Source organism: Dermacentor variabilis, chromosome 11, assembly GCF_050947875.1.
Source record: "Dermacentor variabilis isolate Ectoservices chromosome 11, ASM5094787v1, whole genome shotgun sequence".
Lineage (NCBI taxonomy): Eukaryota > Metazoa > Arthropoda > Arachnida > Ixodida > Ixodidae > Dermacentor > Dermacentor variabilis.
Genome location: NC_134578.1, coordinates 36,553,825 through 36,580,469, shown reverse-complemented (window position 1 = coordinate 36,580,469; position 26,645 = coordinate 36,553,825). Strand labels below are relative to the sequence as shown.

The following is a 26,645-nucleotide window of genomic DNA, read 5'->3' as shown; positions in this document are numbered from 1 at the left end:
GGAGACAAGAGAATGCTTAAAGCCAACAGCCAGACTAAATGCCATCACAGTTCCCACACTTTGCCAAGAAATTGTTGTTGTCATTCAATAGCCTTTACCACAGCTGCACCCTCGCCGAGCAAAGGGGTTCGGCGATTGTACAGGCGCAGCTATTGAATGGGAACAATAGTAAATTGCTCTGCTAGCGGTAGTTTGAGGGCGACAGCAATTGGGTTGAAAATGACTTGTCTACCGCATGCACAAAATTCCTTGATTGTGAATATATCTTGCTCATTACCCGTCAAACTGCTGTTCTAAGCAACTGTAGTAAGACAAAGACCGACATCAGATTATAACAACGACAACTCACGGTGCTGTCCACCAAAGGGGAGTCGTTATATTTGTTCTTTCGTTTGAGCTGTCGTCGGCCCCACTCGTTCACCCGCTCTTAAAAAAAAAAAAAAACGAGAACTGGATTCGCTTCGGTTGCACATTCACGACACCACGCAAAGAAATACTTTTCGTACTTGGAAACTTGAGGTTTTCGTGTAATTCTGTGCGTGCGAAATTTCGTGGTATCCCCTATACGTTTAGAAAGCTATTATGCAAGTACTTCTACATCGGTCGTTCGTCCAAGATATTTAACATTTGCGTGAGCAAACCAGTTAAGAAATATGAGCATTGTAAACTTCTTAAAAAGGCCAATTAAAGCTTTTTTTTCTCTCTTTCTCTTTCTCTGTGCATAAAAGAAAAGACAGACTCGCAAGTACCTCTGCATCCTATATAATCAGGAAGGGCCACGTCTCTTTACAAATGAACGTCCAAGCAAATATTATATATATATATATATATATATATAGAAAATGAATTCACTTACATGCAGTTACCAGCCCACCTTTGCCATTCCATTTCATTTGATATCAGCCAATGTTTTTGCGAATAAATTTCCATTGAACCTACCCGTAAACACAGGAAATGGCTTAGAGGTAGCGTAAAATAAATAGCTTGAAAAGTAATATACACACGTAGTTTAAAAAAATATTTGTATTTATGCCTTGAAAACGAAACCGAAATTGAAATAACTTCCCCCGATGGGTGTCGCTGCTATTGCCGCTACGTCATTTCCTGCGTCTCGCGGCGGGCCGGCGGGTGCATGTGTGTTTGGTGTGTTCTCCGTGACATTCTTGAAGTTGTGAGTAATTCGATTGTTTTTTGCTGCGTTTAGATTGTACCACCTCGTTGTTTTCGTGTACTTTTGCGCTCATCGACGTGAAGTGAGCGTCCGGAGTGAAGGCGACGCGATTATGCGTGAGAAAGAAAGGCAGCAGCGGCCTACGACATCGGTGTTTCTTTGTGACAGTGTGTTTACTATGCCTACGACGGCCGTCATTCGTGGCGAAAGAGAAAACATCTTCCATTCGGCTTGAACAGTGATGAAGTGGACGTTTTGTTTTTCGGCGGAATGCATCGTCAACATGGTCCATCCACTACGTAAACCAAACGGCGTGCCCAGAGTACACATCGTGACAGCTCTCCACCTTCAAACCGAGGGCCTTTTGCAAGGCGCATGGACCGCTCATATAAAAGGTGCGTACGTAGTCACGTTCAGCGTCGCGTTTTTATGGTGCATCATTGTGGTAGTAATTATCGCGTAATTTCTTTAAAGGGCAGCACAAGGTGGGTTGGATGCGAGTGTAGTATCTGTACTCCAGGCGTAGCCTACGGGCACCGAATGTGAAAAAGAAAAAGAATGTTTCATTGTTCACGTGTCCTCAACTAGAGTTGTAGAGAATTAAATACTGCTACGCGTCAGTATTCGGCGCAGGCACGTAAATAATACTTTGGTTTGACTAATTGGTTCATTCTGTTACAAAAGATAGGCGCAGACTTATACCGGTGTCACAGGGCCACTTTCGATCACGATCGAGCCCATTCTGGATGCAAATTTTCGACCGCGATTGGCTCCCGTCCGCAGATTGTGCAACGAAGCCAAACGTGCCCAGAAATTCAATTCCAGTCAGGATCGATCGCGGGCAAAAGTGTGCAGTGTGAAAACCGTATTAAATGTCGCTTATTTACTTGCACTCATTTCTTTTTTTTGTTTGTTTTTTGTTGGAGGTCACGTGATAGGTAATGGCGCAAGTAGCTTGCAATGCTCGTGCTTTCATGACTAGAACTAATGCAAAACAAAAGAACCACGACCACCCCGGCTATGTACTAATCCTTCGTTTTAAGTTGTGCTCGTTTGTTCTAGAAGCTCTCATGCTGTTGCGGATGAACGCGTGGTTGCGCTATTTGTTTATAAATTTATCTTCTTGTAGAATAAGTACACCGAGCCTAATCAATTTTTTTCTCGTCCTTGAATTCGTGTCTTGGTCTCACGCAGGCATGCTTATTACTACTACTATTTATGTTTTCTTGTTGTGTGACTGAGCCCTGCCTGAGGCATCCTGTCAGTGGTCAAAAGTATTTCTGAAATGAATTGCACTCAACGTCCTACGGTTATTGTACGTTTCACTACCTTATTTTAATGTCTAGTTATAAAGCTTATGATTATTGTAACTATTCTTGGCCTTTATATATGTATGTATTAAGCTGGTAAATGCTTAATTGTATTTGCAGCTTTGAGAGGTTCTTTTATTGAGTAGTCAATCTCGAGTGGCATTAATGGTAGGTTGTTTTCTTGTGCTCATGCAGCTACAGTCAGCATGAAGCAATTGCATGGGAACCGACTGGCTGTCTTGGGCCTACCCATTGCTGAAAAGACTGCGAAGACATCTGAGCTGACAGGCATACTTTTTTCATCACAATTGGCCGACATATTTTTTCCACCATAGGATGAAGACCTCTCCCAGTGAGCTCCAATTACCTCTGTCTTGTGCTAGCGGATTCGAAGTGAAGCCTGCAAATTTTCTGACTTCATCATAGTCTGCTTCTCTACCATCCTTGACTACCCTTCTCTTCTTTTGGCTTCCATTCTGTAACTTGAATGTGCCACCGGTTATCTGCCCTATGCATTAAATGGTTGAAGAAGGCACTTGGGCTAGTTGGTGCTCATGGCAGACTTGAGACATCAATAACTAGCGTGACAAAGACAACATCAAGAAGCACATAAGACAGAACTCTAGACTTCAACTGAAATTTTTGCTACACAGAAACATGGAATGCACAGAATGTCGACAGACAGAAACAACATAGGAGCTATCGGAACAAAGTGATGAACAGGTTAATTTCACTTACGAACATTCTTGGTGAGAGCCAGAGATGTGTGCTTACACACCTATTTCCCGCTTTTTTGATGCAAAGTGGTTCGTATATTTCCCTATGTACCTGATTCTGGAGCCGCCTGAGCACACGATTGCTTTGAAACTGCTCGGTGCATGAGCACATATGGCGATGATTGGCCATGTGGCCACCAGCCACTAAGGTACTGATAGCTTCCCTATGTTTCCTCAAGCCAAACAGGTTGGTGTTTAAACGACCGCAGTTGTCAGTGGCTGGTGGCCATCCGGCCAATCATTGCTGTAGGTGCTCATGCACTGAGCAGTTTCAAAGCACTCATCTGCCCAGACGGCTCTAGAGGCAGGTCTACATGAAAATATTCGAAGCACTTTGCATCAAAAAGCGGGTGATAGGTCTGTAAGCACCCCTTCTCTGGCTCTCACCAAAAAGAGTGTTCGTATCTCGAAATGAACCTATCCATCAATTTGCTCCGATATCTCCTTTGTCAGACAGGGAAAGGGGAATATGAATGTTGCTTCCATCCATCGCGGTCGCATCCCCTGAATCCTATGTTTCTGTGTAGCCAAAATTTCAGTTGAAGCCTAGAGCTCTGTCCTGTGTGCTTCTAGCTGTCGTCCATTGTCTTTTTCGCGCTAGTTAATGATGTCTCAAGTCTGCACTACATGGCCTGACCAGCTCCCTTCTTTACTCTTTATGTCAGCTAGGATATCAGCTCCTTCGTCTGCTTTCTGAACCACGCTGCTCTCTTCCTGTTTCTGCTGCCATCAGGATGGGAGTGGACATGACAAATGAAACTGAGTGTCATTTAGACAGAGGACCAGTGAGATTTCCTCTGCTTTACCTTTTGTTGTTGTACATAAAAGTTGAAATTGCACCAACACATCTTTTTCCACCTTGTGATTTTCCCATAGCTGTGACAAATGAATATATAGGGTTTAAGAAACTAGAAATGCAGTTTGCCTAAGAAAAAGAATACTTTTGCACTTAAAGGTAATGCGTATGATGCTCTAACTCCTTTGATGCATGTGCCTTGAGAGGTGTTGATGTTGTTCATTTCTTTCAGTAAGCTTTACTTGATGGGTCGGTCTTTGTATAAAGAAATAAGTTCTGAAGAAACCATAATACCTGACAGGCAGAATTGTTCAGGTTGAGTGCCAAGTTTTGTTTCATGACATTTTTTTCAGGCTGTACTAGTTGACCCATGATGTTCAACAGTGCGGGCTTGTACAAAGGACGTCGAAAGTGGCGAGAAATAGAGACAAATGCTATCGCCTCTTTCTCCATCCTTTGTCGAGTTCACACTGTCGAAAGTCCTCGACTAATACCAACTAGCCCGTTTGCGTACCTGTACTAGTTGAGCCATTTCTACTATGGTGCTGTAAACCGAATGTGCTGAATTCAAAAGTGGTGCCTTTTCTATCTTTGTACAAGTAAGTGTTTCATATAATAGTTTAAGGCATTATTGTTGATGTCATGTTTTGACACCACCATAACCTCATAAAATATCTTCATGCATGCGAAAGGTGCCTCTTGTACAAGTTGCATGCTGGCCTGATATGGAGTACAAACCTGGCAGGAGGTAGAGCACATGCTGTATTGTAAACAAGATGCACGATTGCATTTACTTGGCAGTTATCGCAATGTTTTCTGATATTTACCTGCAGGAACATTAGTTATCTCAGCTGCTAAAGACACTGGTAAAGATACATCACTGGACACTGGGAGCAGAAAGAAAATCTGATTTTGCAGTACTATTGAAGTCATGCAACATTATGTCTAACTAAACTGGCAAGGATGCTAGCTGTTAAAAAGAAAGGGCTGATTTCAAGAAAATTTCGCATTCCTAAATGTGTAAGTGAAGTGCTCTATGCTTATAAGCTACAAAAGATTTCCAGGATAAGCAGGCTAGTTACACTGGTCATTTGCTGATTCAATAAGGTTCACTGAAGCTTGTTTTAAAATTCACAGTGTCTTTATACAGGGTGATGATCTTAAGTTTCGTGGAATTTTTAAATATAACCTGTTGCATATAGCATAATTCTAGTCCTTGAGCAGGAATATTCAAACAGGCAGACATATCTTGCATGAGAAATCGAAACACATGTTCAATTAATTACTTCATGGCACATATAAACAAAGAAAGTGGCTTAACCGAGGGGCCGATGCTTATTAATCTTATCCTAAGAAGCCAGCAAACACTAACACCAAGGACCACTTAGGGTAAATTACTTGTGATTAATAAATGAAATAATGATAAATTAATGAAAATAAAAGTGGATGAAAAAACAACTTGCCACAGGTGGGGAACGAACCCACGTATTCGCATTACGCGTGCGATGCTTTACCAATTGAACTACTACAGGCGCCTTTTCCCCATCCACTTTCTTCGGTATTTATGTTTCCTAGTAGAACTCTGGGAATATTTGCCAGTGCTACCACATATATGAGGCACATATTGTAATTTACGAATCATAGCCAGTGAGATTACAAGATGCATCCACTTGGAATTGATTTCCAGAATGACGCCAGTTTGGAGATATGCACCATCAAACTTGCCGTAAAAATGCACTGTTGTTCCACTTACTTTTTTAACAAAATGTGCTTGTATGCACTGATGCACAAAAGTAACTGGAACACCCTTGTGTAGTGTTCTTTATCAGGGAAATATTCCTAAACTGATGTCATCCTGGAAGTTCAAGTGTACACGTCTTCCAAGCTCACTGGCTACAATTCGTAAATTGCAATATGCACAGTAAAATAATTAGTTACCAAGTCAATAGTGAATTTTTTTAATTAATTGAACATGTGTTTCGATTTCTCATGCTAGTGATTTCTACCTCTTCAAATAATATAGCTCAAGGACAAGAATTATGCCATCTGCCACAGGAAATTTTTAAAAATTCCATAGAACTTAAAAATGATCACCCTGTAAAATGGTACTACAGTGCTAAACAGCCAGCAGTCTAATCATCACATTTAAGAATGCCGTAACATCACTGACAAGTGCACTAAAGTTTCTGCGTTTCACAGATGAGATGTTGGCCATTAGAATGCTTGATCTTAGTGTAACTCACAATCAGATAAGCAGCAAGATCAAGTAAAAGCAGATGACAAACTTCATACATGAAAGGCTTTAACTGTGCTTTGATTAAAATAGCTAAACTTCTGTTAAGCATGATGCATTCACTGTGTTGTTCCAGTTCAAAGCATCTAAATGATCAGATGCTAAAGAGTTCTTGCTTGGAAGATCTTTAGTGAAAACCTCTGTAATAAAAATACCAGCAGGATTATGTGCTTGCTTAGTGGAGATGTCTAAGATGATGTTAAGAGGTGTAGGTAGGGCTTCTAGTAGAGATGCCAAATATTTCTTGGAGAGGGGTTCTTACCAGCCACTGTGTAGGTCATAGATTAAGAAAAAAATAAAGGTTAGCTTAGTGATGCTTAGTATAGTGATGCTTGCATTGTTTGTGATAGTGAGTATAGTGATGCTTGCATTGTTTGCCTGGGAAACCTAAAGAACAGCATCGTTAGTGCCTCTTGTTGTTAAAGGAGCAAGCTTCTGTGAAAATGCTGATTTCTACTCTTATTAACAATGTATAATTCTGAGGAGGCAGGCAAAACAACAATGCCATGTGTTATATTAACCGATGAATGTAAGGTCATTGTTTTGGCACGTAAACCCTGCGAATTTGTTTTTGCCTTGTGGCCACCACATCCTGTAAAATAATGGTTGGCATTTAAACTGTTGGTTTTGGGTACAAGGCATTAATGTCAAAGTACCTCTTGATGGTTACCCTGCAATGCATAGCGAAGCATATGGCTGCACCTTCTTTTCAATGCAACTTCCTTGCAGGGAAAAGTTGCAGTGAGATGATGTGGCTTCTCATTGTAAACTTACTGCATAAGAAAGGATTGATATATTTGTAAGCAATTTATTGGGCTCAACACGAGCATCTTTATTTGTGCACATTCTAAGTTGTAGTTTTGGGTCAGATGTCACACACGAAAACAAACTGCCCAGTGTTATTGCTGTAATATGAGGGCGGTTAAGGAAGTAATGCCTCCAAACACACTACTTTGCCAGTAGTACTGCAAACATTTTGGCTCTTTATCATTAATGCACTGATGTTTAAGCTATAGAATGTCACTTGCCTCATCTTCCTATCTCTTCGCGTTCCAAAGTAATCGATCAATGCATGGCATCCAGTGGTGATGTCCGCTTGAAACAGCGGGCTGTAATTGAATTTCTCACTGCTGAAGGTTCTACGCCCTTCAACATTCATTACCGTCTGAAAGCAGTTTACGGGGATGCCTGTGTTGAAGTCAGCATTGTGTGGAGGTGGGCAAGGACTGTGAAACATCAAAATCCAGCCGCATCAAACGTCCAGGATCAGCACCGAACTGGACGGCCCACAATGGCTTCTGATGCGGATCATCAACATCAGGCAGACGAGTTGAATCGGGTCAATCGCAGGATCAAGCAACACCAGATTGCAACAACACTCGCCATTTCCATTGGTTCAGTGAACCACATAATTAAGAACCTCCTGGGTTACAAGAAAATTTGAACTTGTTCGCAATGCTTCAACTTTTTCATGTCAGCCGTCAGTTGCCATGGCACCCAACAAGTGCAAGTCTTCTTGTAACGCAGGTCTTTAATGATGTGGTTCACTGAGCCAATGGAAATGGTGAGTGTTGTTGCAATCTGGTGTTGCTTGATCCTGCGATTGCCCTGAGTGAACCTATCTGCCTGATGTTCATGACCCTCATCAGAAGCCATTGTGGGCCGTCCATTTCGGCGCTGATCCTGGAGATTTGATGCGGCAGGATTTTGGTCTTTCACAGTCCTTGCCCACCTCTGCACAGTGCTGATGTCAACACAGGAATCCCCGTAAACTGCAGTCAGATGGCGATGAATGTTGATATGCGCACAACCTTCCGCAGTCAGAAATTCAATTACAGCCTGCTGTTTCAACTTGACGTCACCACTGGATGCCATGAATTGCTCGATTACTCTGGAATGAGAAGAGATAGGAATGTGAGGCGACATTCGATAGCATAAACATTAGTGCATCAATGATAAAGAGTTCAAAATGTTTGCAGTAATATCGGCAAAGTAGTGGGCTTGGAGGCAATAATTTCTGAATTGCCCTCATATAATTGTGTAACCTGTCTCTCCTACATTCATGATGTGGCAGAATAAATGCCTTATTCTTGGAAGTAAGCACTATCTGTGCTTGTTTTCTTTATCCTGGTCTTCATGTGATCTTGAAATATTCAAGTGAATGATGCAGGGAAGCGCTGCTTGTCATGTTTCGTGTACTTTTCCTGACATTAAATTGCAACAAATCATTTTGCAGGTAGAAAACAAGCAGATGGCTACAGCGATCAAGGAAGAAATGGTTTCTTCTATGATGGCTCGCCTTAGGACATTGGAATGGAGCTACACAAAGGCATCACCAGCCTCGCCTGTGCCCTGGAACATTGGTTTGAATAAGACTGTTCTTCAGTGTAGAACGACCACAAGACTTGTGACCACATACAAGGCGTAGTGCAAGCTCTAAATATTGTACAGGTGGCTAGAATAAATGACCCTCCATGCAGTCACTCTTCCTGTATCTGTGGTAAATGGGACCATTTCACGCAGAACACTCACATGTGATTGTGTTTTCTCTCAAAGTTGCTATGCCATGCGTTTGGAAACACATTACCTATTGTATGCACACCATACATAACATTTCTGTGTGCTAGCCTGACTTTAGACTTAAGAAACATACAATGAAGTGCATGTGTACCCGCTTCAACATGCCGTACTTCAACACCCTTTTAGCAAGGGCTCTTATATTGCTTATTACACCCGATAGGTGAAGGGGTAATATATTCCTGATCACACCCTTACACCCCATGGGTCGAAGGGTAATATTTTGTTCAAAACACCCTCAAGGGATAGGGTGTTATTGGAATATAGAATAACCATCATAAGGGTGTAATTGCCTATAAAACCCAGCTTATTCTAGGGTGCTAGGGGGTTAGTTATAGACACTCAAAAAAACCCTTAGGGGTGTAAATTATTTTACAGTGTGGCAAATCCTTCTGGCAGAAATAAACGCTTGTAATGTGCTGAACTCAGTTTTCAGTAATTCGCCTACTGTTAGGTGATAGCTGACGCTACGGAAAGCATGAACACGAAGTTTACACGGACCACGGTTCCTAACACCGCTTACGGAGCGCGGACCATAGCATCTAAGCTTGTTATATAGCACTCCACTTTATATAAACTAGACACGTTACCTAAACCATCGACCGACACAAAGCTCTCGCGCGAGAGCACGTCCGTTTAGTTGGCATTCAGCGACAAACACTCAGCGCAACACACGTCTTCCTCTCCCGCCGCTGCTCTCTCCCATCTTCGGAGCACGCTTTTTCGAGTAGCGTCAGTGTGACGCAGACGCTGGCGTGGGCCAATACGCTAATGCTCTCCCCTCTCCGGAGCTCTCGTGCTGCTATTACTAGAGTGTACTAGAATACACTGCTGTTACCGCCTCCCCCACACACCATGGAGGAAGGAAAAGGTTAGGAGAGAGCATTACATCACGCAGCCAGCCTTGGCAAGCGAACGCTCCATGAAGCCAGCCCCTCGCTCAGTGGTTGCCCAACACATTACCTCTTCCGTCGAGACAGGGAGCAAGAATCGAGATTTACTGAGACGTTTGCTTCTCCGTAGATATGCCACCAGCTTTTCTTTCGGTGCGCGCTTGTTCGGCTGCGTTACCATGGCTAAGCCTGCAGAGCGGGAACACGAAAACAAACCGGGCACCTTGACGTGTGATCACGTGTTGGACCGACAGGTTTGGCTTCAATCCCATTTCGCGATGTGGGGCCTGGAGCTCCTGACCCCCTGAGAGGAATGGGAGACCCTGCGGCGCTCGACGGACCCGACGAGGCAGAAGATCGCCACGGATCGTCACATTGCCACGTCATGGAACTCCATGAACTCACAAGTGTGTAGTGCAGTGGGGTCGTGCCGGGACCCAGGGACCTACGGGCCTGAATCCCTTGGTCAAATAAGGTTGCTCCTCTCTCTCTCAAATTATTTTCTTCCTCCATGTCTCACACACAGAGAGATACGCCGCAGCCAACGCCGAATCGTGCGATACGGTAGCGAAAAAAAAAGCTGGCTTTAAACATAGAACAGCAAGTGACACGGGATGATTCTGCATTCCAGATAAAGTATTGCAACAATATGTCCTCACGGAAAACCGCAAGATGTAAACAGGCATAGCACAAATAAGTTATCAAAAACATAAAGCCGCAAAATGTCAATAAAGGCCATGATTATATTGCGCTTAGTGTTACACTGACGATTGTCAGTGAATGACAGGACATGGACGTACGTAGAGCAATAGCGTCAATAAAGTAACGAAGTCACTGTAACATGCATATTACATTTTAATAACTCGTGCCAGGTGAACCTTATTGGTTACACCTGGCACGAGTTATAAAAAGGGCTCATATTTAAGTTCATAGCGCTTTTGCTTACAAGACATCGAAAACCTGGATCGGTGCTCAGCCTGATTCTAACGTGATAACATTTTCCCAGTTCTCCAAGGGGTTTTGTAATCGGTCATCGCCATTCTGCCAGTTTCCCTGGGAACACATACTGCTTCCATGACCCTTTCCTCTTGGTGTCTTATATCCTTCCGATGTCTCATTAGCGCGCAAGCCTCTGAAAGCACTTAAAAAAGGCATACACGAGTCATGAACGTTTTCACAGCTTGGACGGTAGCTAATAACACGGTGCACGAGACACTCTGGCTACGCATAACTATGGTCCTACATGTAGTGTAGCTGCGCATGTTCGATCCTGGCGATCCCAGTTCGTGGGAAATGGTGTCATGATCCTCATTCGAGGTACAATTTGGCTAGAGACTCACTATGGTTCTTATTCGCTGAAACTTCTGCGTCACTGCCAATGTTGCCAACTTAGCTATTTTGTACCTAGATCTATCAAGTTTTGGGCTCTACTAGCTACCAAAATTTAATTTAGCTACGAATAGCTGTTCTACGAATAGCGCTACCGGCGTCGTTACGTACTACTACGACGGTAACTGTATGTCTTGGCTGTACATATTCACACCATCCGTAGCTTTGCGTTCCTGAAAACCAAATGCCGTCTTCGACCTGCAGTTGTTCTTGTGCTTCGGAGAATGCAGGCAAGACCGACGGAACAGCGCTACCGGAAAGCATTAATTCGAAAGGCACTCCACACGACTTCAGTAAGCCGGCGTTGAACTCGTAATCCTCTGGACGAAAGTGCAGCGAGCACACTATGCGATTTTTCGGCTCTTTGCCAACGCGCTGTAGCAGACGTTACTTATCACTCGTTGGCACACAGTGATAAGTAACGTTGGATTCGCCGCTGCAACTTCCCTTGGCCAAGTTCCGCGGACAGTTCGTGCATCCCACCACATCGCATGGGCGTGGCATTCTCGCTACTTGTTCGAAATGCAAGTTTTGCGAGCCAGCAGAACCAGCGCAGCACGGCGCGATAACGAAACTGAAACACCAAAGCGGGTGCGGCGCAGAGCCGAGCGAAAACGAAACCTCTCGACCACCCATACTATTGAAGGTTAACGACAAAATGCTATTTTTTCTTAGAATCGAACAGTAGACAAGTACAATTTTCTTCCGTCTTATAACCTAATGAAATGGTGTTTCTCATACGAGTAGTTGAGTACTAGTGACATAAATTGAGGAGTGCCTTCGTCATCGGGCTAGTACCGGAACGTCCCTGGGGGTGACAAATTGTGTCATGCAATTACCTTAATTTCTCGGTTACTAACGCTCTGTTCGCGATTATATTGACGCCTTAGACGTTCTAGAGCATAGCTTTACCACTTCAACCTGACTTCATAGTAACCTTTAGTGTCCTTTAACGTACTGACGGACGCTTAACGGCAGAAGGGCCGCCGGCATTCGTGATATGTGTGACACTTCCAACCACAAGCACCACCATCTACCTTAATCCGGTTTCCATGCACTGTGACAAATTCAAACCCACAAGAGGCGCCGTTATCGGTAGCGAAAGCGCGGCGTGCTGAGGCCGCTTTCCCGGACGGCAGCTGGTGCTTCCACTCATATCACGTACCAAGCAAGCAAACTATAGCTGCTCCAACTGCGTCGCAATCACGTCCGGTCCTGCGCATACAGAAGGGCACCTGGTAGAAATTGATGCCGAAGATTGTACGAATTCGTGGGTACTCCGTTACAGCAGGAACGTCCGAGGGAAGGTGGGGGATTTTCGGGTTTATTTGCTCCACCTAATGCACCTTGTTTGTTATTCCCTCTCCGGTGAACTGTCATGTGTGGGTGTTGCTACCGTTTTCGATTTCATGTGCAATAATCATTTTTCGCCGGAGTCGATCAAAGAAATCAGCGCATGTTCAGAAAGTTAGAGCCATGCGAACGAACTGCGGGAACTTTGTTTGAAACAAATTCGTTGGCGTAAGCCAAATCGTGGTTAACAAGCATTTATCTGCTGGGATCGAAACTCATTCTAGCATTGCTTTACTGCAAGCGTTTAACCGAAATTAGAATTTTTTACACTGTCATTGAGCGCAGACCTTAATTTCCCGCTCTCCGCCGTGGTGTTAGCGCACCTCTACGTGTTCCGACACTATCGCGACGCAACTATATATTATAGACATGTCACCAGCCTGTCCAGAGGCGTGGCGTCGACGCAAGAGGTTTTTTGCGCTTTATCTCACCCCCCACTGCAATCTGCGCATACGCCGCATTATAGGGACGGAGGCGCGAGGTTAGCGGCGGAAGGGAGAACGGCGACAGCGAGTTTCGCTCACCGTCACCCTAACGTAACCTGGTACCCCCTCGACGCGTACTTAAGAAAGTAATAAAAAGCAGTAGAAATAAGCGCAAAAAATGCTTTCCGACACCGGGAATCGAACCCGGGCCTCCTGGGTGAGAGCCAGGTATCCTAACCACTAGACCATGCCGGAGACAAGCTGCACAGTTTTATAGACCTATGAGATAGCATAACAGTGCCTTAGAATACAAGGTGGCACATACGCCAAGTGCAGTGAGTGTGAGATCAAGTGCAAAAAAAGAAAGCCTCTGATAGTGTTTCTGTTAGAGGGTCCTAGAAAATCGTCGAGCGGACCGAACGGCGCTCTCCCGCTGAGGTGCCGCGTGTGGAAAAACTGTGCGAGGGCGCTTCGAGCGAACTGGATTGGGGCGGAAACGCGCTTCGCGGCATATTCAACGTAATTTCGCAGCGGGCGCATGCAGAGACAGATTGCGGGCACGCTCTTGTAATGGTGCTTTATTTCAACTGCAAATTTATAATTACACATTTTCCCTACGTATACATATATGAAGCATGGGTTATACAACATGACGCCTCCAATTTTGCTGTCGTCAAATGCGTCGTCTGCTAGCGCGCACGTTCGTTGCGCGGACGCCGTTTTTCTCGCAGAGTCTGTGCAGTAGCTTTTTTTATGGTTTATTTGCTTTGATGAGTCTGCGACTCTTGTCGGCCGGTACCAATTGTAGTCTTAGCCAAATTAACTACTATGTTTAGCACTTTTTCTAAAAGTAACACTAAACTTCTGGCACAGAAGCCAAGTTTAGACTAAAGAAAATTTAATTGATATCGTGTCATTTTACGCCCTCTTGTCGGTGGAATATCTATCAGGGACGATGATCGAAGAGATCATTACAGTGAAATAAACGAGGTTTATCAACTGCGTGGCGCGAAGAAATGCGGATGACCAATGCACTTCCAGGTAAATCTAAGGGCACACACACACACACATATATACATATATATCCACGACATCTCTGCAAGAAAAAAATTATCAAATATTCTAACGCACTGATCGCAAAGGTGAAAACTACCGCCCGGAATAAGTATTTCTTTTACAAGCCGCACCAGCCTCACGTGAACCAGTCGACTTTCCGAGAAAAGGCAATTATTGAACGTTAATGAATCGTGGAGACCAGGAAGTCTTTACCGATCTCCTTTATAGTGACAGCAGGCGAAATCGAGCCTAATCGAACGGTATTTGTTATTCAGAGTGTATTCGACTTCAGAATTCGTTATTAAAAATTCTTGAATAACCGTTTCCATTCGAATGTAACGCATAACAGCACTTTTGAAGACTCAAAGGTTATGCAAGTGAGGTCAATGGTCAATGCACATGAGGACTCTTACTCCGATTGAATGTGCTGCAGGAGGGTCGTGGCTGTTGCGCACCAGTTCCCGAGAGAAAAACCACACGGGTGCTAATCAGGCCTGTTGAATAAGCTCCTGCAGCATACTTGATTCAGACAAGGAAAACATTTTTTTTTAGTTTCACGTCTGCAGCCCATTAAAGCTGGGTGCAAAATGTGGTACCACCCTTAATTTCTTGAACGAACACAGGAGATCTACAATGTACGTGAGGCATGCCGCTCCTTTAAATGCTTCATTATTGTCGTCATGGTAGTTACACTGGATAATTGAATGCAGCCGTTTATAATACAGAAGCTGCTCAGTTGACGCACAGTTGGGAACAGCATTACATTTAGCTCATGTAAGACAAGCGTAACATCTTTATTAATTTTTTTTGCAGAGAAGCTGTTAAGGGCTACTTCACCCACAGGATCGTGTCCGTATGCCGAAACAAAACTCGAGCCTCCTCCTCCAGCATCCGCGTCCGACGCTCCCGAGTTTTCGTCTCCAGTTTATCGTGACTGCTCTGTATCTCGGAAAAAATCATACTGAAGTTCGCCGCTACGACGACTATCATTATGCTGGGTTTCATTTACTTGTCACAATTAAGCTCACAGTGAAGTTGTAAACATTACAATATTCCCGCGGATTCTGTCAATACATGGCCGTCTCCGGAGGGAGTATGGTTACAGAAAACGGCTAACTCTTGTTTTATCGAGGCTATCCCAAAGCGAATGATATAACCAATAGCCGCCAAGACGACTCTCACCTTACGCCAAGTTTCATATATATGCTTTTCATAATTACGTGGTTCACAGCTGAAAGTGTAAATATCGTGGAATATTTGTCTGCTATGCGGCGGTACTTGCGAACGTCACTATTTCATAAAAGAATAAATCACTCTACAGTCAAAAGATGCATGCATTGTCTGTGTCCATATCAATAATAATAATAATAATAATAATAATAATAATAACGCCCACATATACATAGATGCGTCTTTTGATGTAAAACACACCACAGCTTTGTTGCTCGTCCTTCTCAAAGTGTAAGGGCTTTTTCACAAATCAGACGTACTCGAAAATAATTTCTTTCGTTTGCACCCCTCACAAAAAAAAGAGAAACCGAAGGATGCAGCTACTTTTTTTTCTTTTTTCAATTGAACAAATCCTGCAGTTTTACATTTGGCGATACGATTATATGAAGCAAACTCTTCAGTTCTCATTAACTGGGGTTCCTTAACGGGCACGAAAACAGAATTAAGCGCACGCGTATTTTTGCCATGTCGTTCCCATCGAATTACGCGACCGGTTAGTTTGAACGCGTGAGCTCGAGTTTAACAGCGCAACGCCATATTCACTATGCAGCCAATAATTACGCTACCGCACCGTTTTCTTTAAAGGTTGGACTGAACAAAAATTTCACGTCTTACGGGCGAAAAATTAATTAGCATATATATGGAGGCTAGCTAAAACTTTTCGGCGCCCGGGGTCCGACCGCAATAAAACAACCCGTACCAACATTCTGTTACGGGAGGAAGATGGAAACAAGAATGGAATGTTGCACTGCATTTTTTTTCCTATAAGAATATTTCTCATAAATCTGAGTGCAGGGCACCGGATGGGCCAGATATGTTTTATTTGAAGCGGCCAGCAGGATTTTGCGTCTGCGTTTCACAAGACCGGCTGATGGAAAACTATATGCGCAAAAATGCAATACATACATGATGCTTGAAGAAATATTCTCCATAGGTAACCGCACAATAACAGGATAGCCGGCTCTGCGGCAGTAATGCACGCGTAGTCACCGAGCGTCATTAAAAAAATGAAATGTAGAAAGCGGCATCTATTCCTAAGACATAGATATATGTCATATGCATTTATAAACAGACTCTCAGGGGTCTGAACGCATATACCAGCGCGCGTAGTACGAATGACCCTTCCGAGAGGTATCGCAGTTTCCAACGGCGCGACCTTCATCCGGACCAATCCACTTCAATCGTAGCGCCGCCACAGTATTTTTCGTTGTCGCGCGTCTCACAGCAAAGCATACGCCACCCACGCACCCGCTACTTTGCTACTGTGCACCCACTTGCCGCACCAACCGTATTAGTTGCGCATCGCCTCTCCGGTGTCGCTCGTACCGCTATTCGCCGTGAGCTATCACGTGGCACATAATGACGTCAAATATCCAACTGCGCCGCTGCGAAGACAGCTTCACAGGGGCACTAGCCGCCCGATTCAAATGGACCAGCCACATGCAATCACCAATTGCGTAGCACGGCAGCAAGATTAGACTTTCGCTACTTTAAGAAGATCCCAGGCCAATTTAGGCACTTTAGGTAACTGGCGTTGAGCCGTGCTCCCTCTAGGGCTGCAGAAGACAGTGCAAAACATTCCCTTCATACAGAACCACGTTTCTCAGTAAAGTTTTGAATTCGGAGCGGCTCATTCGCCGGTGCTTCGCGACTTCTGTCCGATTTATATTTTAGCACCGCTCGTGGTTGTTTGCTCACGTTCAAGACTTGACCAGCGCCAGCAGATACAGTGCAGTTCCTTACGGTACGTATACCCGTTTACCTGTTTGTTTTCTGGGCAGCCACCATCCATTGTTAGTATCACAGTTACAATACCAATGTAGGAGTCCATTTGTCAGAACCTCAACAGCTGCACAGTGCGCAGCCTCATTTGTACATTTTGCTAATGTCAGATTCGCTGAACAGTCTTGTACTGAACTCGCAAGGTGTGTGTACAATGTTCAGGATTGATGGGTATTGCAGCCTTTGTGCTGGCATACTTGAATAATTAGCGCAGTAAAATAAAATGAGTGTTAGTAAAAATTACGCATGATCACTGCAGAAACTACCGTATTTACTCGCGTAATGAACGCACCCCCAACTTCGCTACCGTGCATTCTCACGACCGAACGGTCTTGCCGTAGTCTTTCGGAAAGACTACAATCTGACTTTCGTGCATCTGCAAGCGCACTTAATGCTGCGCATTCTCTCCTCCAGTGCCGACACAAAGGCGTGTCGTAGATTCGAGGGAGAAAAAACGCAACTGGCTCTCTGCAACCTTGCACGTACTTTAAGCTGGGGTAATAAGAGCGCGCGCATGATATGCGCGGCCGAGTTGTTCGGACGCCGCGCACGGGAAGACCGCACTTGATCGGCATAGACGAGCGTAGTGTCGAATTCGCGCGTCTATAAGGCTCGCGTTTCTGCCTGCCTTGCGTTTCGATGTGCGAGATGGACCTTAAGTCGAGTCATGTGCACCTGCTGCGTGACAGAGTTTATCTGCTCACAAAACAGAAACGCGCTGATCTGACACCGATAAGCTTTGACACGCTGACGAGCAGGACGGTCGAAGAGGTACGTACGCCGTGATGATGCGATAACGGCGGACGGCCGGAGCTCGGGCAAGATTGGAGATCGCTGTTGGGAGCGCGCGTTCAGCTCCACCGTGACTTGTCTTTATTCTATGGTGCAACCACGATGCGGACGAAGCGGCCAGAGCGGCAAGTCTGGTGGTTGCGATGCGGAGTGAGTTTACGGTTTGCATGCAAATGGCACACGTGTATTTGGCTGCAAGGATAAGTTATCGTACGCATGTTCCAAATTACCGTCGTATCGTGGTACCTTTCGACTTTTTGCTGTTTCGAAAATGTCTCCGTAAAATTTACCCGGCGTAATGATCGTGAACCCCAACTTTGCTTCGGCATGTTGTGAAAAAAATACGTGCATTATGCGGGCATATACGGTATATAGTCTAGACAAAAGTGGCTGTGCGGGCTACATCTAATGCATCAGCAGGGTTAGAAATGTAGGGGTAATCCATAGCCTTGAAAGAAATTTGTTTAATTATTTCACAATCAGTCTATAATACATGATTTGATGTAGGAAGTGCACAGTGAAAGATGGAAAGGATAGAAAGTGGGACTGACGCAGCATCTATCCTTGTTCTTTTGACTTTTTTCTTGTTTGATGTGTTTTAACTCAAACAAATCATACATTTAATTGGGGAGTATTACATGGAGATAAGCTGGTGTTCAAGAGGCTTCAGAGGATGCTAGTCATACCCAGAGCTTTGCTGAAAATGAAATTCTGATTCTAATAATGCCTGCAGATGTTTTTACAGCTGCAGTTTCCAGGCAATTATTCACAAAGTTTAAGAAAAAGTGTACAATGTTGTTTTAAAATTTATTTCTATACCCTAAAGGCCCAATGTGGGCATTGCATAGGGGGGATTCATCAAAGAAAACTGATAAATATACAACACTGGTTATAAATAGCTGAAGACAGAAATAAACGAGTTAAGAAGCCAGGTACAAGTTATTAAGAAGAAAAATGGCTAGGAACAGGAACTGGAAAATTGCACATGTAGCAAATTCTACAAGAAAAAAAAAGCACCTTGAGAAGTTGCAAAACATGGCATCTAGCATTTCACGGAACGATACGGCCCGCACGCACAAAAAAAAGAAAAAACAATGACGCACATCATTTTATGTTGGAATTTTCTAAGTATGACCAAAGAGCTGTTTGAAATGATGGTGTTTCAGCGATAGCCGCAATGCTCGAAGGAAGCGAATTCCACTCTTCGCTAGCCAGGACCAAAGGTGAGTATTTGAATCGTTCTGTTCGAGCGAAAATAGGTTTAGTCTTCTTATGATCTACACGAGCCGACGTGTGCGGCGCCGGGAGATGTGAACTTGCAAATGGTGTGTTATTGTGGTAGAGAGTGTGGAAAAAGGATAAACAGCTGAATTTTCTGCGCATGACCAGAGGCGGGAGATGGAGCAATATTTTCAGTGATGTTACACTTTGATACTGAGAGTAACGGGAAAGGATGAATCGTGCAGCCTTGTTTTGTATAGATTCTAACATGTTAATAAGATGGGTATAATGAGGGTTCCAGATCACTGACGCGTATTCTATCACAGGCCTGATTAGTATGTTGAATGCGTGAAGTTTTGTATCCTGGTTGGCTTGGTGTAGTCGGTGTTTAAGACCAAGTTTTTTTAGGCTTTGGTAGTAATCAGTTCTATATGAGTGCTCCAGGATAAATTAGAGGTAAAATTTATGCCGAGGTATTTTACCGACGCTGCAGTTTCTATGATAATATTATTAACTGTGTAGGCATTAGGACTTGTGTTAGCAGCAGAAGTAAACTTGAGATGTTTAGTTTTGTCTGCGTTAATAACCATTTGCCACCTGGCGCACCAATGAGTTAGTTCATCAAGGTCAGTCGGAGAGCAATGATGTCTCAAGGGCTTGAAATTGCTCGGTAAATTACGCAGTCGTCTGCAAATAGCCGTAATGTACGTTATATTCGACGTGATGTCATTGATATATATTAAGAAAAGCAGTGGTCCCAGCACCGAACCGTGGGGTACTCCTGAAGCAACACCTGTACGTCTTGATAAGAAGCTCCCTAACTTAACTGACTGAAAGCGGTTTGTTAGAAATGTGTTCATCCACTGCGTAGTACGTTGGTCCAGCTGCAGGTTGCGTATCTTTATCATCAGGCGGTTATGAGGCACGCGATCAAAGGCTTTAGAGAAATCAATAAAGATGGAGTCAATGTAAAAGGAAGAGTCGATTGCTTGATGAAGGTTTGTTATTAACTCAATTAACTGCGTCTGACACGATAAATGTTTGCGGAAGCCATGTAGGTTATGAAGCAGGTTGTTCTGGTTAATATGAGTCATAATGTTAGTGTATAATATGTGTTCGAGTACTTTGCAACATATCGATGTTAGTGAAACTGGCCTGTAATTATTAGGAATGGATGTGTCACCAGATTTAAATACCGGCATTACATAAGCGGATCTCCATTCTGGCACACATGTCGTATCGAGTGACTGTTGGAAAATGAGATAGCAGGAAAGCAGGGTGTTGGCAGGTAATCTTTAAGAGTTTGCATTGATACCATCGGGTCCTGGGCTAGTGTGGTGAGGTAGGCGTTCCATTGCACGAGCCACGCCAAGCGCAGATATGTGAATGGGTGAAAATGGAATCCGTATATCGGCCTCAGGAAGCAGCAGTGGATTGTAAATGGGCAATTCGTTCGTAAAAACTTGTGAGAAGTGGCTATTGAATTGTTCTGCACACTGTTCGATAGGTAGAGTGCTGCCGTGGGCGTCCAAAAGAACAGGAACCGTACTAGCGGTTTTAGGATTAACAGTGTTCCAGAATTTCTTAGGGTTGGTTTTTATCAAACTAGGAAGCGTAAAATTAAAATATGTGTTTTTGGCTTCAGAAATTAGTTTTTCAGCTATTTTGGAAATGCTTTTATAGTTTTCCCAGTCTGTAGCTTCCGTTGATCGAACCGTTTTACTAAATGCTCTTTTTTCCTATTTAGTGCCCTGTTGACATCTGTGGTGAACCAAGGATCGTTGGTACTCGTACTTTTAGTTTTGGCACACAGGAATCTTCAATTTCTTTGAGTTTGTCACGAAACAACTTCCAATTTTCATTAGTCGTACGGTTATGAAAATTGGCCTGAAAGCTATTTGTGAAAGTTTCCAGCAACAGGTTCATTTTTTCAACATCTGCACGTGCGTAGTTGTAGATAAGCTTCCTGGCTTTTGTTTTGTCGGTCTGTGGGAGTAGAAGAGAACAGTGCACAACTTTGTGGTCACTTATTTCTTCCAAGATGTGAATGTCAGAGCTCAGGATGGGTTGTTAGGATGAGGTCCAGGATGTGTTTACTGCGAGTGGGCTCGTGAACAATTTGGGCGAGTTGGTGGTATTGAAGTAAATGAAGAAAGTTAATGTTCTCCTGTCGGTTATTGTCGGAGCCAACAGTTAGCGTCGTCCAGTTAATCGCGTGAAAATTGAAGTTGCCAGCTAAAAATAGCTGGCGACTTTAATTGAAATAGTGGAAATACCAAGCCATTCTCAGAGTGATTTCTAAATTGAAGGCATTGCAATGTAGCCACAAAACTTTTTACGATGGCATAAAATTGTCTGCTGTGTAAATTTTGCAAGCGCATTTGTGTCCAATTTGCAGAATAAACTGGTCAAGTTATCCTCGCTTCAACTGGGAAGATTGCACATCTTGGTACATTTTATTTTAGTTTGCTCATGAATAATGGTAACACAGGTAATGCACTTAAGGAACTGTTATAACTGACTTGGTAAATGAGAATTTGGTATTTTCCACCTTTTTACAAACTAATAATTGCATCACTGCTTAAGTATTAAAAATAATTGTGCATGCCACAGTCTTTGCAATGCATGTGTTCAAAAATACTAGTTTTCTTTTCCAGTTAATTTATCTTCATTTATTAAGATTTTGGCAAAATTTAATCACATCCATCAAAAACCTTTGTGGCAGTAGAAAAGTTTTTTTAACAATCAAGAAATTGGAAATCATTATATAGAACTTTGATCTGCACATATCAGTGGCCACTCGCAGAGTTTTGAAAGACATTGCTCTTAAAATCGCAAAATAAGGCCATCTTGAACCTCTTGGGTAGTAACCCCAGTAACCATACTTGGGTAGTAACTGGAAGTGCAAAATGGAGGAGCTGCCTGTATAGACGTACCCGTGCAACAGTGCAAAGCCCTAGGTCACACTGGTGGCAACACAGAATGCACAGCACGAAACGTCCTGAAATATTTGCTGTACATTACTCCATTGCTGTTATGTAACTTTCAGACTAAAAGGTGGAAGAGCCTTGGCTGACATGGAGTTGTGCCACATAATTCTGAGCAAGCAGTGCAACTACCTGTAATAAGTCACAGCATTAGCGTGCTTTAAGTACACATTTAGTCATCATGTGTAATTTTGCAAACTGTAGAGTGTAACAAAACAATTGCATTACTGAGTGCTTTTTACTGTCTGTACAAAAAAATGCAGTAACATCATCTGCTTCAAGTGCAGAAGTATCATGGTATGGCTCAATGCACCAGCTTGTCTTGATTCATTAAGCGTAATCTCATTTAAAAAAGAATTCACATGACTGACTTCCTCAATCTAGGCTTGTCCACGTCAAATTGTTTCCATATGTGCTAGCCCACGGTCGCTCATGCCCACGGTCGAGAATTCACGAAATGTAGGCTGGTATACATACGTGAAAAATAAATGAAACCAGTCTACAGTGTGGTTTCTAAATACCTGGATGTCTATTAATTTGCAGTCATGAATCGAAAGAGCATTTCCGTTCTGAAATTTATGTAATAAATTACGTGCTTCGCAATGCATCTGTTGTGTGTCCAGAGCAGATATATGCTGCATAGCGTTACAGTTTTGTGCAGTTAAATATTATACTGCCTCTTTACACGTCAAATAAACATGAGGCTGCAACTTTAGACTGCTCAGCATTTCTTGAAGTGTGAAGCAGGTCATGAAATGTAATTTTCTTACATTCTTCTTACCTATACATACTTGTCAATGTCTAGGTACTGCTATACATTTGTCTTTTTATCTTCTTGTAGGGCACATGCGACAGAACAGTGTATCAAAGAACAGGGGCAAAGCAGCCATATTTTGCTCTTTCATGGAAACGCAATGCCATCTGGCTGCCATTTTTTTCTAGTCGAGGTAAGCCACATGGTTCCAAGCCAGTGCTTGACCATTCTGTTGCCTTTTTCCCATTACATTAAATGCGTGCGTACAGTGAACGCCCACTGCGCACGGTCACTGGGATGCAGCGCGGAGTCGCTCAAACGAGCTGCTTATGTGATAGGTCGGCGATCGCCAACGGCCAACTGTGCGAAGTATGTTCTTATAGTGGGCTGTCCGGCGAACAAAATGGAACCTAACAGAAGGAAGCCTCAATGGAGTGATCACACTGGTTGATGGTGACCGACTACGCATCTGAAGGCATGTCTGAGCACAATGTTTCGCTTTCGCTGCGTGCGCTTCTTTGCACTGTGACGTGAGCACTAGGCTGCAGAATATGAGCATTTGACAGTACACAAGCAACCATTGTTGCGTGGATGCTATCATAAATGTTCAGAAATAATTTCGTGGTAACTAGGAACCCTGACACCTACGGCGACTTCAACCGTTGCGACAATTCGGTCTTCTAAATTTGTGGACATTTCAATATTTCTCAAGTTGTATCGCACTGTATGTTTATTGGTCTTCTCAGCGAGACATTTTCCCCTGCTTTTTTTCTTTGGTGCTAACAAATATGAGCAGATGCCATGATCTTTTTAATGTGCTTCTTACCATTCCCTTTCCATCCCAGTGAACTTGCCAATATCTAGCATCAACAAGTTCATAGACCAAATCTTCACGACACTGGCCAGGCAGCGCGCGCAGGCGAGCGTCTCAGTGCATGCTTTCTACTACTCACCGCGAACATCGCAGCCCCAACGCCGTAGCAGAAATCTTCCTCGTGGAAGTGCTTGCTGTACACCAGAGTTGGAACCAATAGCTGCTTGTGTGTTTTAAGTTAGGTGCTCCAAGCTTCACGCAGCTTGTCATGTTTATGGGTAAGGCTGACACCTAGCACCATTGCTTACATCCAGCAGTGCTGAACACTTTCAAAGGCAACCACTACCTATTATAGCGCTTGCAAGTGTTGCCAAGTGGACACCTGAAGTGGGAAAACCTCCCCAGTTGATTACACAGCTGCACCGCAGCTGGAACTTGAAACTGGTTTTCAACTCGCTTTGATCGGTGCTTCTGAAGAAGCCAATGCAGTCCTCATGCCACGTCTTGCCGATAGCAGCGCCAGCATTTCCAGTGGCGGAGCTCGCCCCCAATGTCTATTCTGCATTTTTAAAATGACTACTACATAATAATGTTGCACTCATTTTAAAGAAACGGGCACTGCACTTTTCGCTATTAAATGTGCCGTTAAACAAGCAATTCCGTTAAGAGGAATTGTTACTTCTCTATTAGTTATTATTAGTTATTAATAGAACTTGCTCGTGCACCAGCCTGATCATTTAAGACTGCATATCAATTATCCAAACTACTACATGCGACGCTCTTTTTGTGGCCGTACGCAATGTACCGAGATGAAAGGGATGCTCTTCTGGAGAATGGGAACATAGCGGGAAAACATTGCACATCTATTGTAGAAGCTGCAGCGAACATGTGACCCAAATATTACAGCACAGCATGCAGCAGTGAACTTACAATTCTGTGTCAAACTGAATGAAAAATCGCTTCTCCAATGTCACGATTGAAAGCAGATGGCCTACCAATGCTATTTCCCGATTACATGCCTAATTTTGAGTTAAAATGAAAAATGTCCCCCCATCTCAGACAGAAAAACAATTTAATCCTTGCTGTGGATGTAGTTGCATCAGCTATGTGTGGCCGCCAAGATAGCAGCAGGGTGCTGCATAGTGCAGTCTGCTGCGGGCCACCACAAGGAACCACGACACATATTTCCTCGGGGGCGTTGCTGTGTAGCTTCCAGTGCGCTTCTAATTTATTGCAAGGACTAGTTGCAGGATTTGAAATTTTTTTTGCTATGTGACGGTACCGTTTAATAGTGAAGGCCATTCTGTTAGAAAAACATTAGAAATGGTTTTATGAACATGTGGTACAATACAGCAGTAATATATTTTTATTATAGGTTTCTTCAGAAACTATCACCACTGCTAATGATTTACTGTGCCTGTGTTGGGGATTAAACCATTTTCCAGTTTAATCACTCTACACTAGCTTTTTTATGTCGTATCTGCAAAATACTTCGGATCATATAGCATAGGATTAATAGAGAAACGAGTGCTTAAATTTATAAAATGTGACCAAAGCAAGGCAATGGCACATATTTTCTATTTGAAATATCGAATTCCACATCTCCATCATACATAAATTGTGGCTTACTTGCTCTTCTCTTTACTGCTGTATTGCAGGGAAAACCTTCACGTGAGGCCTCCAGCAGTCCAAACATCTGTGGGCAGCCAGTCATACCCTATAGGGAAAAGACCTGCATTACTGTGGCTACCACAGCTTCATCTTCATTTCATGTGGTCACCTTTTCTATTGTATTTTCAAATTGTGTAATATAATTATGCATTTAAATTATTTTATAAGTCGGTAAAGCCATTTTTTCGCAAGATCAGACAGTAACCTTTTGCTGCATGTTATGGACATTTGCTTTCAGCGAGTCATTGCACAAAAAGCCTATTTATTACATGTTAAAAAATTTATGCAGGGTATTGCCGGGTAATTATGTAATGCTTTATTTTTCAGTTCTATATGTTAACGTGCCGTGTACAATGAAGCTTGCTGAAGTGGCCAGAAATATTGCTTCTTGTCATACCATTGCAGGATGACAATATATAAATGCTGCTGCAAGGACAGCTATAAAAACTTCCATATTCTTTCCAAAGCCATTCTAACCGAATTCTGGGAACTTATAGTGAAATTCTAATTATCTTCTTGTCAAAATATTTATAAAACCAGAATGTTTCCTAAGCCATAACTGAACAATTCTGGGAACGTGCAATACAATTCTTGAGCTTGTTCTTCTCAATATATTTATTGGCCAACTTTTAACATAACATTAGCATGGCCTCCTAAAGTACCTGTAGATTTCCACAGCCAGGAAGGGTCTTGACCAGGACAGACTTTAGAATTAGCTGTTCAAGACATCTTTTAGACAACAAATAGCGGCTTCCATATTTTGTGGGATGGAGCTTAATTTTTCTCCCATTATAATTGCTCACATGAGCATTCTTGAATGCGGCAGATCAGCTCACAAATAGAATGTTGTCGTTGCATTGCAGAATCATTGTTACAAGAAACTGGAAATCTCGTAATAAGTCTGAGCTCTTTCTGTATACGGGAACAGATGGACCCATTTTTGACAAAAGTAGGGCCCGAGTAGTGTAACAATTCTATCTGCATGCCAATATCTTTAGAACTTCGCAAGTTCAGGCCACGTTCAACTTGCCCTATCACTGGTACTGGCCAGTTTTGAATGGTGTAGAGATGAAAACAATGAAATCAAGAGGAAAAAAACTTCACCGATGATTACGATACCCCCAACGTAATATTTGAGCACAGCTGTAAACGTTTTTCTTTCGAGTGAAACGAAAACATTTCAATTGCACGGACAGTCTGCCTCGTGCTGTATATTGCAAAGGGCGTGAATTGTGGCACGACTGACTCATTAATCTGGAGATTGCGAGAGGCAGTGTGTGGATGATGTGCAGGTGCAATTCACAGCAGCCGCTGCAGACTTTGCTCATGCAGTGTTGTTTCCACAAATGGTTTCC

The 26,645-nt window shown here is 43.2% G+C and overlaps 2 long non-coding RNA genes and 1 other non-coding gene across 3 annotated transcripts; 2 read left to right on the top strand and 1 right to left on the bottom strand.

Annotated features, from left to right (window-relative positions):
* Positions 1–907: 907 nt before the first annotated feature.
* LOC142563665 (uncharacterized) lies at positions 908–8,825 on the top strand. Its single transcript, XR_012824371.1, has 3 exons — positions 908–1,566; positions 2,677–2,833; positions 8,583–8,825. It is a non-coding gene; the product is annotated as an uncharacterized LOC142563665 (long non-coding RNA).
* A 4,341-nt stretch (positions 8,826–13,166) lies between these two features.
* Positions 13,167–13,238, bottom strand: TRNAE-CUC (transfer RNA glutamic acid (anticodon CUC)). The gene has a single exon. It is a non-coding gene; the product is annotated as a tRNA-Glu (tRNA).
* A 3,438-nt stretch (positions 13,239–16,676) lies between these two features.
* On the top strand, positions 16,677–25,630 carry LOC142563686 (uncharacterized). Its single transcript, XR_012824382.1, has 3 exons — positions 16,677–17,013; positions 22,893–22,998; positions 25,278–25,630. It is a non-coding gene; the product is annotated as an uncharacterized LOC142563686 (long non-coding RNA).
* Positions 25,631–26,645: the final 1,015 nt, after the last annotated feature.